This window comes from Physeter macrocephalus, chromosome 14 (assembly GCF_002837175.3).
Source record: "Physeter macrocephalus isolate SW-GA chromosome 14, ASM283717v5, whole genome shotgun sequence".
NCBI classification, from domain to species: Eukaryota; Metazoa; Chordata; class Mammalia; order Artiodactyla; family Physeteridae; genus Physeter; species Physeter macrocephalus.
The window spans coordinates 1,027,972-1,028,565 of record NC_041227.1 but is presented as its reverse complement, the minus strand read 5'-3'; positions in this window follow the sequence as shown (position 1 = coordinate 1,028,565).

The window sequence follows — 594 nt, the reverse complement described above, 5'->3', positions numbered from 1 at the left end:
GAAACCGCCGGCCGCAGCGCGCCTGCGCCGCCCGCCCGCAACGGCAGCCCCTCCCCGGCGCGGCCCCGCCCTGCGGCCCGGCCGCACCAACCGCCCGCCCCGCCCCCGCCGCGGCGCCCCCTCCCGAGCTGCGCGCGCAGGTCGGGGGCGCGGGGGTTGGGCGGCGAGGCTGCGGCGCGCGGGGCCACGCCGTCCAAGTCCAGTGCCTGAGGGGCCAGACCACCCGGGGTCGAGTGCCCGCAGGGCCGGGCCGCCCGGATCCCAAGGTCCAAGGGGCCAAACGCCCGAGTCCAGTGTCCGAGGGTCAGACACCTGGGTCGCGTGTCCGCGGGGCCGCCCGGGGCCCGGCCGGGTATCAGGGCGCATGCAAGAGGCGTCTCTCCAGGTAACGCTTCACCACGAGTCCGTGTATCGACGGGGTGCCGTGCGGTCCCCCCCCTCTCGGGACACGAGGCCTACAGTGCGCCCGAACAGTAGACAGGTGAGACAGCGGCCCCAAATACAGGTGTGACAAGGCAGTCTGTACGTAGGTGAAAATTCAGTCAGGTAAATAAATACACGTGGTGCACGGTTCCTCCTAGAACCGGCAGGGCT